We start from the raw sequence: 17,175 nt of genomic DNA on the forward strand, positions 1-17,175 counted from the left end.
GTTACATGCACGCACGAGTGCTCCACATCCTGTCCCTGTCCTCCAGGGAAGAGGTCCTTGGAGAGGGAGAAAGCAGAGACCTCTTTTTTCCTTCTCCTCAGAAGGCAGAGCAACAAAGCTTGCAGGCCTGTGACAAGACAAAATGCCGCTTTCTGGACATGGTCCAGCCCTTTTACTCACAAACTCACAACAGCTTTGTTAACCATGCTATACCATCACAGTGCAAGCAGTCAAGATTTCAAAATAGATGATATAGGAGCTTATGAGGTCCCACTTTTAGGTGAGGAGCTCCCAACAGGCTGCTGGAGGAAATCAATTTTCTTCAGGGATGTGGCTACTGATAGGTAGTCCATGCTCCATCCAATGGTCCCACACCCATGTGCATGTGGGTATCACTAATTGTACCCATGGGTTATAAGAAAGAAGAGAATATGAAAATGAAAGGGAGACATTGGGAGGTCTGGGGAAGGAAATATATATAATCGAGGTACACTGTATACACACATGTAATTGCCAAAGAATAAAAGTTTGAAACTTGTAATGACCGGACATAATATCATCATCATTAATAGTTTCACCAAAACTTTCAATATTAGCAGTATTCTCATCACTTCAGAAAGTCTACCCATCACCCTGGGGTGAGGTGGCTGATTAGAAGGTTCCTGCATGCGGCTCCCTGAATGAGAAGTCAGGATTGACAAGGAGAGTTCACAGTCTGAGGAAAGAAAGAGAAGGACATCAGGAGTCAGAAAGAGATGACAGGACCTCTACAAAGAAACAGAACACAGTGAGGAGGAACGGAGGAGACAGTCTGCAGCCCCTACTGCGGTTTCCTCAGGGTCAGCAACCCAAAGCTACAACTGCAGCCCCCACTGCAGTTTCCTCGGGATCAGCAACCCCTGAAGCTACAACCACAAGGTGAACCCGAACAGGGCCGCAGTCCTGAGGGAAACAGACTAGGAGTCCCAACGTCAGCAGTTAAATGAGGCACGCACCCTTTGAGGCAAACTCTTATATTAATGCACATTTTCTTTAATTCCTTTGATTTCATCTAAAACTTCTTTGGCTAAAGAAGCTGAACAAGCCCAGATATTTCCCTGACAGCTATCTTTTCAAAACAACCTAAGTGTTCCCCAAAATACTTCTTTCTGCAGTTTTTATGATACAAACTAAGCATGTTCAAAAGTGTCCCTGTTCACCATTTTCACCTTTCAAACATATGCACCAGGACCTTGAGCTACAGATACACAGGACTGTGTTCATCATCCTTCCTTCGAGCTGTGATCGTAACCTGAGAATGCTGGGCAAAATGAGTATGTTTGAGAATGGACCCACCTCAAGTTCTTTTCTGTGTAAACACGTTTTGGTTCTCTGTGTAAAATTCCTGTATCTTTTTCATCAAGGAACACATGGTCTGGGAGATGATGGCGTTATCTGAGGCAGGTAATGAACTTTTCTCCATTCTTTCATTGCCTGGCTGTGCTTATTAGTTCACACTCAACCAAGGGCAGAACCAATCCACTGTGTTCCATTACATGAGCCGCGGGCAACCCCAGAGATCCTGACCATTTCTTGTTCAAACCATCACAGAGGCTCATGGCCATGTCATAATGCAAAATGAATTTAGATGAACTAGGCCCCTAGTCTTTAGCATTTTAGTACTGTTTTTTAATAATTAAAACTTTGCTGTAAAGGCCTTGCAAAGAGAAAACATTGTGCAGCAAATTTAGTGAGACCCAAAGTCTACTGGAACAGCCTCTTGAGTTCTGCATACAGTATTCACCTATTTTTCTAGTCCAGAGTTCCAAAAATGCCCAAATTCCACAAAAGAATGACATAGTGAGTTTCTTCACAGCAAGGGACCACTATCTGTTACTAACTTTTGCATTGGTTTCGTTTCATTTTGGTTTTTTTATTTCTATTCCCATGATAAGACACCCTGTCCAAAACAACGTATAGAAGTCATTTGTTTGGTCTTACAGTTCCAGAAGAATAAGAGTCCACCATGGTAGGAGACATGACAGCCAAGTGTCATGTATGGTGGCGGAAGCTGAGCTGAAAGATCACATCATTTAGCAGGAGCATGAAGAAGAAAGCTGTGGGGTTGGTTTTTTTTAATTTATTTATCTTTACTTCATTTTTATTGTTGTTTTATAGCCATTTTAATATATTTTACACCTAGACTTTTCATTTCTATTCTTACCTTCATCTAATTTTATATATTTTTATTTCATACTCAGATTTTTATCTCTTGTTATACTTCTTCCTCATATTCTTTTCCTTTTCTTGTTTCTTTTATTTAGCCATATTTCTTCTTTTCTCCAACTCACTGTTTACTTCACTTTTTTACTGCTACTTCTACCATTGTTAATTTTTAACTTCATGGTTTATGTTATAATCACTTTTTTCATTGTTATTAGTAGTATGGAAGTTGTCTTTAATTAATTTTAACTGTGTTTCTATAGGTAATTTTTTATGTTGTTGCTATTATGGTAGTTTTCTCTCTTTTTGGTTTTTTGAGATGGAGTTTCTGTGTGTAGCTATGGAACCTGTCTTGGAACTCAATATGTAGACCAGGCTAATCTCAAACTCACAGAGATCCACCTGCTTCCGCCTCCCCAGTGCTGCTGGGATTAAAGGTATATGCCACCACCATGCGGCTTAGTTTTCTACTTTTTAAGAAGTATTGGGTATTGAGCTCTGAAGGGTAGGCTGAAAACTAGAAATAATCTGTATAAAATACAAGAGATTTACATTCCAATAGGTGTGCAAATTGCAACATAGAAATAAGAAAAAGCCTGGACTGGTAGCATTTGCCTGTAATCCCAGCATTAAGGAGGCTAAGGTAGGCAAATCACAAGTTTGGAGCCAGCCTTAGCTATATTGTAAAACTATATCTCAAAAAAACTTTAAAAAATTGTAAGAAATGTAAAAAAGCAAGGAGACACAGATCCTCCAAAAGTTCATAACTCTCTACTAGCTAAATGTAGAGACATTAAAATGATTGGAATTCTAGACAGGGAAGTAAAAGGCCTATGTTAAAATAATTAATAACATCAATGTGTATCCAAATAAACATGTGAAAGTTGTGACAAGAAAATCAACAACTTACACCAGAAATTAGGCAAAAAGATAGAGATTTTGAGACAAAAACAAAAAGCAGAAATCTAAAAAGGAGTAGAGTTGTCATTAGTTCCCTTGTCATTCATTGCCAGCATTTGGCTAATTTTCTATAACATATAATTTAAATTTTCAGGTTGCATTGTTCCTATAAGATCAAGTTAACTTCCTTCTATCTAAGCTTTAGAAATCAAGTTAGTCACACTTACGAAAGATATGTTTGAGAGAGTGTTATCTTCCAGAAGAGAAAGAACTCACCCACCTGTTTGTTCACCTGCCTTTCACACCTTCAGCCTCCTCCACACCTCACCTCTACAGCTTGCCTCAACTCTGAGCCTGCAACCTGGCTCAGTGACAGCGGCAACGGCGTCTCTGCCTTGTGTTCATTAGCTTACTCCCAAATAGACTCCCGTGAGCTTCTGCTCTAGGTATCTTGGAAACTAAATATTCACGTGGTAGGGGATCCAAGCCCCGTGGACCCTTCCAGAAGCTCCTGCAGCTCCTCCTTCTTGCTCTTTCTAGTTATCTCCTCAATAGGAACACCACCCACCCAAACTGCCTGGAGCTTGGGTTGAGAATATCATGTTGATCAAGAGGTATAGCTGGATTTTGCTGTTGACAGACTCCGATCTTTATGAGGAACTGCCATGCTAATTTCCATAGTGACTGTACAAATTTGCATTCCCACAAGCAACAAATGAGTGTTCCGCCCACTCCGTATCCTTGCCAGCATGAGTCACACTTGTTTTGTTGATCTTATCCATTCTGGTGGGTGTAAAATGAAATCTCAAAGTAGTTTTGATTTTCATTTTTATGACAGCTAAGAATGTTGAACATTTCTTAAAGTGTTTCTCAGCTATTTGAGTTCTCTTTTGAGAATTCTCTGTTTATATATGTAGCCCATTTTTAATTGGATTTTTTTTCTTCATATCTCATTTGTTGAGTTCCTTATATGTACTAGATATTAGCATTCTGTCAGATGTGTGGATAAAAATCTTTTCCCATTCTCTAGGCTTCTGCTTTGCTTGAATGATGGTGTCCTTTCTGTTCAGAAGCTTCTCAGTTTCATGAGGTCCCATTTTTGAATTGTTCATCCTAACACCAGTGATGATAGTGTTCTGTTCAGAAATTCTTCTCCTGTGCCAATGAGTTCAAGGATATTCCCCACTTTCTCTTCTGTCAAGTTAAGTAATTTTATCTGGATTAAGGGCGACATCTTTCATCCATTTGGAGTTAAGTTTGTGCAGGGTAATAAATATGGATCTATTTGGATTCTTCTACATGCAGTATTATATTAAATCAAGAGAAAAATGCCAACCAGGTAGCGGTGGTGAACACCTTTAATCCCAGAACTTTGGAGGCAGAGACAGGTGGATCTCTGTGAGTTCGTGGCCAGCCTGGTCTACAAAGTAAGTTCCAGGACATCCAGGGCTGTTGCACAGAGAAACCCTGTCTCAAAAAATGAGAGAGAGAGAGAGAGAGAGAGAGAGAGAGAGAGAGAGAGAGAGAGACAGAGAGAGACAGAGAGAGACAGAGAGAGACAGAGAGAGACAGAGAGAGACAGAGAGAGACAGAGAGAGAAAATACCTAGGAAATGTATTAGCAGAAGTGGTAGTGGTAGCCCATTGCTAATAAATTTTTTTTTAATTTTTCGAGACAGGGTTTCTCCGTAGCTTTTGGTTCCTGTCCTGGAACTGGCTCTTGTAGACCAGGCTGGCCTCGAACTCACAGAGATCCACCTGCCTCTGCCTCCCGAGTGCTGGGATTAAAGGCGTGTGCCACCACCGCCCAGCTAATGAATTTTTATCTCAGGGATAAATGCTAGAAAAACTGATTGGCCTTAACCTGTCAAAATTGCAAAACATCTGCTCATAATTGCAACTTAAGCCCTGTGGATTCTCACAAAATCCATTTGCCCCTTAAAGAAGGAAACCTAACCCTCATCTTTGTAGACACTGTGGTACAGACAGGTTAAACATGGAGAAATGTGACAAAGTCCCTGAGGAGATGTCTTGGTGTCACAAAGACAGCATTTCTCCCTAAATAATCTATAATATCTATAATTTTAACTAAATCTCAACAAGAATGGGACTCAACAAGTTGATCCCCAATCTTCATAGAAGAATCGAGGGCTAAGTATAGCCAGAAGAGGAGAAGGAGAGGAAGAAGAAAAAGGAGAAGGAGGAGGAGGAGGAGGAGGAGGAGGAGGAGGAGGAGAAAGATAAGAAGAAGAAGAAGAAGAAGAAGAAGAAGAAGAAGAAGAAGAAGAAGAAGAAGAAGAAGAAGAGGAAGAGGAAGAGGAAGAGGAAGAGGAAGAGGAAGAGGAAGAGGAAGAGGAAGAGGAAGAGGAAGAGGAAGAGGAAGAGGAAGAAGAAGAAGAAGAAGAAGAAGAAGAAGAAGAAGAAGAAGAAGAAGAAGAAGAAGAAGAAGAAACTACAAATAAATCAACATCTATTGATTGTCCACATAAAAACAGGGAATGCTAGATCTTTGTCTCATATAATATACAAAATGCAAATAAATTTTTAAATCTTTAAAACTTGTAGAAGAATGTGAAACCATAAAGGGAAAAGCAGATGTTAAGAATTGCTTAGTATGATTGGGCATCTCTTGGGTATATTCCCAAGAGTGGTATTACTGGATCCTGTGCTAGGTTGACTCCCAATTTTCTTTTTTTTTTCTTTTTTTTTTTCTTTTCTTTTTTTTTTTTTTTTTTGATTTTTCGAGACAGGGTTTCTCTGTGGTTTTGGAGCCTGTCCTGGAACTAGCTCTTGTAGACCAGGCTGGTCTCGAACTCACAGAGATCCGCCTGCCTCTGCCTCCCAAGTGCTGGGATTAAAGGCGTGCGCCACCACCGCCCGGCCAACTGCCAATTTTCTGAGAAACCGCCACACTGATTTCCAAAGTGGTTGCACAAGTTTGCATTCCCACCAGCTATGGATGAGTGTTCCTCTTACTCCACATCCTCTCCAGCATAGGTTATCATTGATGTTTTTGATTTTAGTCATTCTGACAGGTGTAAGATGGTATCTCAAAGTTGTTTTGATTTGCATTTCCCTAATAGCTAAGGAAGTTGAACATTTCCTTAAGTATGTCTTGGTTATTTGAAATTCTTCTATTGAGAATTCTCTGTTCAGTTCAGCACCCCATTTTTAATTGGGTTATTTAGAATTTTAATGTCTAGTTTCTTGAGTTCTTTATATATTTTGGAGATCAGACCTTTGTCTGAGGTGGGGTTGGTGAAGATCTTCTCCCATTAAGTAGGTTGCCTTTTTATCTTAATGACAGTGTCCTTTGCTTTACAGAAGCTTCTCAGTTTCAGGGGGTCCCATTTATTCATTGTTGCTCTTATTGTCTGTGCTACTGGGGTTACATGTAAGAAGTAGTCTCCTGTTCATAGCAGCATTGTTTGTAATAGCCAGAACCTGGAAACAACCTAGATGCCCCTCAATGGAAGAATGGTTAAAGAAAGTGTGGCACATTAGAGTATTACTCAGCAGGAAAAAAATGACATCTTGAATATTGCATGCAAATGGATAGAAATAGAAAACACTATCCTGAATGAGATAACCTAGACCCAAAAATGTAAATATGGTATATACTCACTCATTAGTGGATTCTAGCCATAAACAAAGGACTTTGAGCCCATAGTTCGTAATCCTAAAGAAGCTAAGTAATAAGGTGAACTCAAAGAAAAACATACATAGATTCTCCTGGAAATTGGCAGCAGACAAGATAGCCAGGCAAAAGTTGGGAGCATGGGGTTGGGGGTGGAGAGAAGGGGAGGCGGGGAGAGAGAAGGGAGAAGGGGAGGGTTGGGAAGAGCTTGGGGGAGTGGGATGGTTGAGATGGAGGAAAGACGGATAGAGGAGTAGGGAAGAAGATATCTTAATTAAGGGAGCCATTTTGGGGTTGTCAAGAGGCTTGACTCTAGAGGGGTTCCCAGGTGTTCACGGGGATGTCCCCAGCTAGGTCCTTTGGCAGTGGAGGATAGGAAGCCTGAACTGGCCTTGCCCCATAGTCAGACTGATGACTATCTTGAATATCACGATAGAACCTTCATCTGGTGACAGATGGAGATAGAAACAGAAACCCACATCAGAGCACTGAACTGAGCTCCCAAGGTCCAGTGGAAGAGCAGAAGGAGGGAGAATATGAGCAAGGAAGTCAGGACCATAAGAGGTTGGTCCACCCACTGGGACAGTGTGCCTGAGCTAATGGGAGCTCACCAAATCCATGGGACTGAACGAGTATGGGATTAAACTCTGAATGTGACTTAAAATTGACGCAGACTGAGAAGCCAATGATAATGGCACTGGGACTTGTCTCTACTGCATGTACTGGCTTTTGGGGATCCTATTCTATTTGGATGCTCACCTTCCTTAAGCCTGGATGGAGTGGGGAAGACTTTGGACTTCCCACAGGGCAGGGTACCCTGCCCTCTCTTAGGACTGGAGAGGGTGGGGGAGGGTAGGAACGAACATCTGGATTGCACATCTGAATCGCACATCTGGAATGAGCATCCGGATTGCACATCTGGATCGCACATCTGGAATGAACATCTGGATCGAACATCTGGATAGCATATCTGGAATGAACATCTGGATCGCACATCTGGAATGAACATCTGGATTGAACATCTGGATCGCACATCTGGAAAGAACATCTGGATCGCACATCTGGAATGCACATCTGGATCACACATCTGGATCGCACATCTGGAATGAACATCTGGATCGCACATCTGAATCGAACATCTGGATCGCACATCTGGAATAAACATCTGGATCGCACATCTGGATCGCACATCTGGAAAGAACATCTGGATCGCACATCTGGAATGCACATCTGGATCACACATCTGGATCGCACATCTGGAATGAACATCTCGATCGCACATCTGGATCGCACATCTGGATCGCACATCTGGATCGAACATCGGGATCGCACATCTGGATCGAACATCTGGATCGCACATCTGGATCGCACATCTGGAATGAACATCTGGAACGCACATCTGGAATGAACATCTGGATCGCACATCTGGATCGCACATCTGGAATGCACATCTGGAATGAACATCTGGATCGCACATCTGGATCGCACATCTGGAATGTACATCTGGATCGCACATCAGGATCGCACATCTGGAATGAACATCTGGAATGAACATCTGGATCGCACATCTGGAATGAACATCTCGATCGCACATCTGGATCGCACATCTGGATCGCACATCTGGATCGCACATCTGGATCGAACATCGGGATCGCACATCTGGATCGAACATCTGGATCGCACATCTGGATCGCACATCTGGAATGAACATCTGGAACGCACATCTGGAATGAACATCTGGATCGCACATCTGGATCGCACATCTGGAATGCACATCTGGAATGAACATCTGGATCGCACATCTGGAATGAACATCTGGATCGCACATCTGGATCGCACATCTGGAATGAACATCTGGAATGAACATCTGGATCGCACATCTGGAATGAACATCTCGATCGCACATCTGGATCGCACATCTGGATCGCACATCTGGATCGCACATCTGGATCGCACATCTGGAAAGAACATCTGAATCGCACATCTGGAATGCACATCTGGATCACACATCTGGATCACACATCTGGAATGAACATCTGGATCGCACATCTGGATCGAACATCTGGATCGCACATCTGGAATGAACATCTGGATCGCACATCTGGATCGAACATCTGGATCGCACATCTGGATCGAACATCTGGATCGCACATCTGGATCGAACATCTGGATCGCACATCTGGATCGAACATCTGGATCGCACATCTGGATCGCACATCTGGATCGCACATCTGTAATGACCATCTGTATCGCGCACCTGGAATGAACATCTGGATTGAACATCTGGATCGCACATCTGGATCGAACATCTGGATCGCACATCTGGATCGCACATCTGTAATGACCATCTGTATTGCGCACCTGGCTTGAACATCTGGAAAGAACATCTGAATCGCACATCTGGCGTGCACATCTGGATCGCGCATAGGGAAAATTTTCATGTCTGACCTGGCAGCTTGCTTCATGGCATCTGCCCTGGAGAGGGGAGCATGGCCTTCCGTCGCTCCTATTTGACAAAGGGGGAAGATGTCTTGTAAAAAATGCAGAATACGCTACTAACCTTAGCTTCCATTTTGTCTCCTTTTAAACTAGCAGTCCTTTTTACTGCCTTCCCTAAGTAATTTCCCCTTCCAAAATCTTTTATGTTGAGGACAACCTCAGCTGGACTCTCTCCTTTCTGCTATTTTCTTTCTTTTCTGTCACAGGCTAACCATCCATTGCTGCAATCTTTCCCAAGCAGTACTTGTACACATTCAGATTTGGCTAGTCTTGGTGGCAGCCAGGCACAAGTCTGTGTTTCTCCAAATGTCTTGCAATATTTTTATTGTGCTCTAGACAAAGTATATAAGGGGATAGATAAGACTAAAATATGATAATGATTTGTTTTCAAAAAGTGGAAGCCTTCTTCTGTGTTAGAGTGAAAAGCTGAACACTCATTTTTGGGTGTTTCATTTGAACTGAGCTGTGATTTTTTTTAAACTATTATGCTGTGGTGTGTGTGAGTCATGAGTATGTGTGTGTGTATGTGTGTGTGTGTGTGTGTGTGTGTGTGTGTGTGAGTTGTTTACATTACAGTGTGTATATAGATGTTAGGAGACAAGCTTTGTGGAGTCATTTTTTTCCACTGTTATGTGGGTTCTGGGGGTGGAATCCAGGTCATCAGACTTGGGCAGCAGGTGCCTTTATCTACTGGGCCATCTTGCTAGCATTGGGCTGTAATTTTAATTATCCTGAGTCCCTCTTACTAGCCTAAGCTCCAATATCTTTCAGGAACCATCTCTTGAGTGTTCACAGTATTTTAAATGGGAGTGGACTTTGGGGATTTGACTTTGAATTCAAAACTGGAAGGATCAAAGACTCCTCGAATGGCGATGAAAACACACCAATGTATGCAGAAGGTACCCACTCTGCTTCTGCTGTACACACTCCAGGCGACAAGAGTGGAAGGAGGTATAACTATGCTATACAGTTTCAGGCTGATTCTGGTTATGCCCCGATAACAACTCATTCCAATACACATTTACTAAAGGGGTCAGGTGATTTAGCTTCTTCTCTGGAAAAAAAAAATTTCTTCTTGGGTCAGGTCAGCTGTTAGGTTTGGATCCAGACAGAAAACCAGGCACTTCTCTCAGGTGTGACTCTCTCCGTTTTTATTAAGGACCCCCTTCTTCCTTGCTCTCTCTTAAACTCGGTTAATGAAAACTTCCTTGTTGTTTTTTCCAAAACATCATAGAAAAACACGATTTCTCTATTTGTTTTCTTCCTTGTTACCAGGGTAACAGTTCTTTTTTGCAATTGGAAGCAAAAATCTGTTCCTAACAAAGATGCTGATTCATCAACCTATGGACCTTACTTTGAGAAATCTAACTTAGAGTCATAACTAGATCTAGTTAGAGGGAAAACTAGGGATGCTTATATATTTGCCATAGCCCGAGGCATGTACATAAGCCAAGTAAGAAAGTTTTTCTTATGTAATCAAAATATTGGCGATCCCAGTTGTAGGAATCCTTGTCTATATCAGCTCTATCTGATACATTTTAAATTACCTACAATTTTACTTTTTAAAGATTTGTTTATGTCAGAGTGTGTGTGTGTGTGTGTGTGTGTGAGAGAGAGAGAGAGAGAGAGAGAGAGAGAGAGAGAGAGAGAGAGAGAGAGACAGCGAGAGAGAGAGCAGGTGTGTTAAAACAAAACTTGTTCTCAAAAAGTGCATTTCCAAGATACATTTCCTGTTTTCTCCCGGAAAGTTACATAGACATTGAGATTATTGTTTATGTATACATGAAAATATGCACTGTCTACAGCACTTCCTAGAACAGTGAGTATTCAACAAACGTAATCGTCGACTGTTGGTGATACTCTGGTTCACCCCACTTGTTTTCATTCTGTTTCTTAACTTCCCCAGTAGTGACCTCTTCACATCCTCGCCAGAATTAATCATCCTTTTCATGTCTATGTTTTTAAGGAGCTCGAGAGCAGCTCAAAACCAAAGGTCAAGGGAAAGGCTCAATTCCTAGTCCACCTTTCTGTTTTACTTCAGCCAACTGACTCACCACCCGGCTTTATTGAGTCTCCTGATTCAAATGTTAATCTCACCTAGAAACACCCTCACTGACAAACACAAAATAAACTCTGACCCAGTTTCTGGGCTGCCCAAGCTCCTGTCAAGTTGACATAAAGTATTAACCAGTATGTAACCTCTCCCTCCAGAAGCAGCAGGGAGTCATCCTACCTCTCTTGCTATTCCTTTTAGTTTGTTCCCTGGTCTCTTTCTCTGAAGTAATCTGTGGCTGTATAACACATTGAACACATTCTCCTCAAACCCAACAGCTAGAAACAAAAAAAAGGACACAATTAGAGCAGTTGAAGTGACGTTTAGCTTGAGGTCTCTAACAAAGCTGTCCACACGTTGTTGGCTGAGTGTGCCACTCTCTGAAAGGACTGGAGGATCTACTTCCAATCTCTGTACAAGGAGGCTGTCAGCAGGAGACTTCATGAAGAGTCCTAACTTCTGGCATCCTCTTTAGGGATCTTCACAGCATAGTCACAGACTAGAGATGGTCCAAGGGGGGAAAAAATCACAAGAAAGAACAACCAAGAGAAAGCCACGATGTCTTTGTTTGTCTCAGATGTGGCGTATCACCATTTCTGATGTATTCTGTCAGACAGACACCTATGGACCTGGTACTATGTGGCATAAACTAAACAAGTATATTGATTCCTGGAGACAATAATGACTGAGGACCACCATAAAAATAACCTTTTCTGAGGAAAAAAAAGATGACCCTTCAAGGTCATTAAATATTGGTAGTCTCAAGGTTTGGTCTCAGAACTCCTGCCCTTTCCCTCTGCCTTCTATCTAGAGGCAATTCCTCATTCCCGTTAGTATTCCAATAATTGTCAAGTTTATATCTCCCACCTGAGCCGCTCTTCCAAACCCTATGCATGCAACTCCCCAGCAATATCACAAAGTCCACTTGTCAACATACTTTCCCCCAACCAAATTCCATGTAAACTTGCCCACCACATCTCAGGAAATGTCCTGTCTTAGTTACAGTTTATGCTGCTGTGGTAAAACACCATGGCCATGAGCAACTTGGGGAGGAAAAGTGGTCTATTTCCATTTCCAGCTCTTGGATCACACCCCATCACTGAGTGAAGTCAGGGCAGGAACTCAAGCAGAGCAGGAACCTGGGGGCAGAAGCTGATGAAGAGGCCATGGAAGAGTGCAGCTTACTGACTTGCTCAGCCTACTTTCTTATAGCACCCAGGACCATCCTCCAACTGGTGGTACTGCTCAAAGTGAGCTATGCCCTCCCACAAAAATCATCAATCAAGATTCCTGTGGGGCCATTTTGTCAAATGAGGTTACTTCTGTAGGAGGAGAGGTCACTGGTTCTTCCCAGCCGCCCGGCTAGTTTAGACCCAAAACAATCACACAGAAACTATATTAATTAAATTGCTGCTTGACCTATTAGCTCTAGCTTCTTATTGGTTAACTCTTACATCTTAATTTAACCCATTTCTACTAATATGTATATCACCACGAGGTTGTGGCCCACCATCAAAGTTTCAGCACATCTCCGGTGGCGGATCCATGGTGTCTCTCTTACTCTGCCCTTCTTTCTCCCAGCATCCAGTCCAGTCCTCCCCGCTCACCAAAATTCTGCCCTATCAACAGGCCAAGGCAGTTTCTTTATTCATTAATAGTAATCACAGCACACAGAGGGGACTCCCGCATCACCTTCTTCTTCCAAAATAACTCTAGCTTATGTCAAATTGACATAAAACTAACCAGCACACGGCCCTGTTCTCCAATCATTTCCTCGGAGTAGAGTGTGGATTTTCTCTAAATCCGGGGTTAACACAGTCCATATATTGGGCTTCCCATAGAGCTCGCAAAACCATTTCCTTCTTTCTAAGTGCACACATGTCCTATTTGCAGAGCTACTGCAGTGGTCTTCCTAATGGGTCCTTCCAAATCCATGCTTGCCTCCCTCAGAGATGTTGTCTTTACTTTATCCAATAGTATTTCCAGAAAGCTGGTTAATCACATCACTCCTCTGCTGAAAAAAAAAAAAAATGTTTCTGAGCATTGAGGACAAGGAGTGGTAGCCTCATGCTCTGCTCCCCCTCAGCCTCATCTGCCCACTCCACTCTCCCAGGCTCTGCCACCATCCGCTCTGAAGGTCTCCCAGGGCACCTGCTCCCACCTGGCTTCAGACCTTACCCCAAGATCTTTCCTCAGCCAGGAATCCTTATTCCTGTCTTTGTTAAGCCCTAGCGATCTGACATTGTAAACAGCACTTCCGCCATGAAACTTCCTATGGGTTCCTAAACATAACTGGATTTAGCTGTTTTAAAGGCCTAAACAAGGTTTCTCACATTTTGCCAAAACAGCATATTCTCCTGGATGGCTCAATATCTGTCTCCCTGACTAGAATTTTAAATTCAAGAGAGGTGGGAACATAACTTCCTTCTCCAATTGCTTGCTATATCCCCAACACACAATAAATATTATTTAAATGAAAGAAGAAAATTAGGTACAGAGCCACCAAGAAATCTGCCAGGATGAAAAATATCCCTAGAGCTCATGATATAGAGGTCCTCCCCACTCTCAACATTCCTTAGCTGCCTGTAGTTCTTTGTGCAGACTCGAGGCCTCAGGGGCTTTTCCCCATCCATTTGGCCTGTCTGTTGGTGTTGTTCTTATTCAGATTATGTTTAAGAAGTCACATGGGTGAGACTTTGGGGGTGTGATTTTGACATTCCTAAGAGATGTCGTCTCACAGCAAACTCCCTGGTCCTCTGTCGTTTGCAAGTTTGCAATCTTTCCACCCAGTCTGCTGCAATGATCCCTGAGCCTTAGGAGTGGGAGCTGTTTTGTAGGTGTATCCATTAGGCCTGGGCTCCACAACTCTGCGCTTTAGTTGTGGTTTTCCACAATGGTTCTTGTCTGGCACAAATAGAAGTTGTCTTGATTCTGGATGAAAATTATGCTTATCTGTGTGTGAAGAACAAATATTTAGAATATTTAAGTATTGTGCCAGGTTAGTAAAGTGGTGGTTATGGGTTCTCCTTCAAGATCCATGACGTCACTAGCCCTGGGTAGTTAGCTAGGTTTCCAGTACAGGGCATGATTTCCCTCTTGTTCAGTGGGTCTTAAATCCAACTAGAGAGCTTTTGGTTACCACCAAGATATACATACCACTACCGCACCTTTAGAATTAAACAACAATCGGTTATCCAATCCCAATTAGTCAGCCCTGAAAACATACAAATATAAATGCACAGAATGGCCAGAATATATTTATGTATTTAGGAACATATATATGTATATATATATATATATGTGTGTGTGTGTGTGTGTGTGTTACGTAACAACAATTAATAAAAGAAGAAACCATGAATTTGAAAGGGGGTATAAGCAGTGTTTGGAGGGAAGAAAGGGAAGGGATGATGCAATTGTATTATAGTCAAAAAAGTCATCAGTCTTGGAGAGCAATGGAACTAAGTGGAGGATATTGGAACAAAAAGACAAATCAGATTACAGAAAATATCTTAAAGAACTGTAGATAAGCAGTAAGATGCAGAGATGTGGGTGAAAGGAATGTGGTGTCGGGCAAGGGTGTTTCAGGGACTCGTAAGAGACTTGGACAAGAGTATAGACTGGAGAGAAGATGAAATGGATCATAGAAGGGGGACAACTAATGGCACAGTTGAAGAAAGGAAGGGGAGGCGGAGTCTATAGCACATGTGAAGGGTTTTTCTCAAACAGGAACAGGGACACCTTGATCTGAAATTGGGGGGAAGGAGCTTAGAACAGATTTGTGGTAAAGAATAAAGGATTTTGAGAAGGTACATACTAAATATTAGGGGGAAAGAAACAGTTGGTTTTAATGATAAACTAAAAGCAAAATACAAAAAAAGGATTAGGAGTGTTTTCAAAATTATTAATTTGAGAGCAGTTCATATCTTTAATCCCAGCCCTCAGAAGACAGAAGCAAATGGATATCTATGAGTTTCGGACCAGTTTAGGCCAGCCAGGGCTACAAAGGGAAACCCTGACTTAAAATAAAATTATTAACTAGAGCACCTGAGATTGCATCACAAAATATTCTTCTGTGAAGTTCTTCCCCAGCCCAGGGATGTGGTTTTGCCCATTTCCCAAAATGCCAGGTGCCTTTCCATTTCTAGCAACTAATGAGCATCCCAGGGGACACAAGGTCCCCTTTGGGTACTCCACTCCCTTCCCAGCTCTATCCACATGCCTGGGTGGCCAATCTTCAGATCACTTAAATCCACATGGCTTAGTCTAAATCATGCTGGTTGGAGAAATCAGGCATATCCACTTAAGGAAGGCACAACTCTTACAGTCAGAACTTTATGGAAAGATGAATTACCCACTCTAGAGCTAAAGAAAGAGAAAGGGGATTCAGTGGGAGACAGGATAACTTTGTCTCTTGACTGTTGTCATCTGTCACTTGCTTCTTCTTTTCCGCTCTCAAGTATTTCCCAAAATTAATAAATAAATTTGTGGTATCCACACCCAATACATTGCCCCTGTTTGAGATCTAGCAGGCAGCTAAGTTGCTGTGTGTGTAATCACCTGTGAGCCCTGACCCAGTCCTCTGGCTGCCGGGTAAATGGGCAATACTGAGGCTTAGTCAAGTTTCCAAAAGCTTCAAGAGCTTTCTGAGCACCTCTGTTTCCTTGCTTCATCTACAGCCCTGTCCCGGGAAAAGTCACCTGACTCAAATCTGGTGAAACTTTTCAAAAGTAAAAGATAATAAACAAAATCTGGGGCTGGAGAGGTGGCCCAATGGTTAAGGTTACTTGCTACTCTTGCAGAGGACCTGGCTTTAGTTCCCAGCATTCCCCGGCAGCTCTCAACCACCTGAAATTGCAGCATCACGGAATCTGAAGCCTCTTCTGACCTCTGCAGGCTCCTGCACTCTGGTACACACACACACAAATAAAGTACATATTTAAACAATAATAATTAACAAAACCCAGCGCAGAATGGGGGATGAGATGAAAAGGATCCAAACATGCATGTGGAGTGTGAGCTACAGTGCAACGCTGGCTATGTCCAGGTGTAGTAGCGGCGTGAAAGCTCAGCAGAGGTGAAGCATGTTCTGAGGGGGACAGAGGGGACACTAGAACCTTCTCTGAGAAGTTGGCAGGCCTTGGGCAATGGGGAAGCTGTCCTGATGAGAGAGATGAAAGCAGGGCCACCTAGAAGCAGTCACAGATAACACAAGTAACCAGGAACTGAGGCAACAGCTCTACAGTAGAAAAACAGGGTTCAAAAGAAGAGGGGGAGCTTGTCAAGACCACACAGCAAATCAGGATCGGTCCTAGGATAGTTCTCAGGTCGTCTGACTCTGAGACAGAAACTACGCCTTTAGAAGTTAGAATGAAGCTTGCGTCCCTCCCAGAGTCCATCCCTTCGCTTGTAACTGTCCAATTATATACATGCTAATCTTATTACATTACACATGTCCTGAACCTTGAGTTGGAAATCCACTTCAGGGCCCCAGGACTACCAACTCCACCCACCTGCTCACAGCAATCAAGCAAAGGAGCAGCTAAACTACCATCCCAGGCAGGTCGAGAATAGGGAATTAAGCCTGCAGTTCAAAGGTCAGCCTGGGGACACTTGAGACAGGACAGGGAAGCACAAAGAGAAAGAATGTGGTTGGGCCTGTGGATTTGATTTGGGGACAGGGCTACAGAGTGGAAACCTGCAAAAGTAGGGAGAGATAGCCAGAAGGGGGAAGGCAGCAGGAAGATGCTCCCTCCCAAGAAAAGAGACAGACAGCAAGAATGAAGGCTCAGAGGTAAAACAGAGAAAAAAGTACTTGAGAGCCTGCAAGTTTGGGGTGGTCGTAGTGAAAATACAGAGCAATACATGGGTAGCAAGAAAGGAGACTG

Source organism: Microtus pennsylvanicus, chromosome 13, assembly GCF_037038515.1.
Source record: "Microtus pennsylvanicus isolate mMicPen1 chromosome 13, mMicPen1.hap1, whole genome shotgun sequence".
NCBI classification, from domain to species: Eukaryota; Metazoa; Chordata; class Mammalia; order Rodentia; family Cricetidae; genus Microtus; species Microtus pennsylvanicus.